Source organism: Frankliniella occidentalis, unplaced genomic scaffold, assembly GCF_000697945.3.
Source record: "Frankliniella occidentalis isolate FOCC.00 unplaced genomic scaffold, Focc_3.1 Scaffold1058, whole genome shotgun sequence".
Taxonomy (NCBI): domain Eukaryota; kingdom Metazoa; phylum Arthropoda; class Insecta; order Thysanoptera; family Thripidae; genus Frankliniella; species Frankliniella occidentalis.
Genome location: NW_026268164.1, coordinates 1 through 1,008, shown reverse-complemented (window position 1 = coordinate 1,008; position 1,008 = coordinate 1).

Here is a 1,008-nt window from a genome sequence, read left to right as displayed (position 1 = left end):
GCGGGGGAAAAGAAAACGCGCCGCTCTGGCGGACGGGGGCGGGCGGGGGGCCGCGCCCCGCTTCGCGCCGCTCGCAGCGAGCACGGTGGCGCCATCTCTCGGCGGACGGGCGAACCATTTGACGGGGCCGTCTTGGCTCCACGCGGACGCGGCCGGCCAAAGGCGGGAGGTTCAAATCGCGGCGGGTGACGTCAGCGTGCGCGGGCGTAGTTTAGTCAGTGGGCGGATGCTGCGCCGTCTGTCATTACGGCGGCGCCTCAACGCGTTCATGTCGAGCATCATTTGCACCAGTCCATCACTCGTATTGTTGGGGGGAGGGGGGGGGGCTGTTGCTGCTATACAAGGTGCGATGAGGCTGCTCGTCAGCTCGTCAGTCCTGTGCGCGCCATCATGAGTCCCGCGGGTAAACTCTCCTCCGCGGCGTTCGCCGTGGTGCTCGTCATGGCGGGCTGCCTGGTGGGCGCGTTGCCGACGCCGCCGCCGCTGCCCCGGGACCTCGCCGATCACCGCGGGCCGACGACACCACCCGACCAAGAGGAGACGGCCACGGCCCACACGAGGGGCGCAAGTCTGGAGAACAACGCGTCGCCGCTAGAGCCGTGCCTCGTCGTCCACTACCAGCCGCCCCCCGACACCAGTGGCAACCTGCAGCAGGCGACGACGGGCGACTCGGCCGCCGTCAACGAAGCCGATCCCGACGCCGACGAGGAGTCTCCGTCCGGCACCGATGACCCTCCCGTGGACGAGGAGCCGCCCTCCATGCCGGCGCAGGCAGCACCGCTGCCGGCCATCATCGCCGTCCCGACGTGGAGGTCGTGTTCGGAAAAGGACGAGTTCTCGGACCCGGCCGGCAAGTGCAGAAAGAGGTTCATCACCAAGTGAGTCCACGAGCTGGCGTGGGTATGACGTCAACGCCGCGGCGTACTTCCGGGTAATATAGCGGCTAGGCGGCTCATTTTGCGGGTCCATTTGGAAGTAACTGCTAAAGTGTCCGGAAAGCGGGGGGGG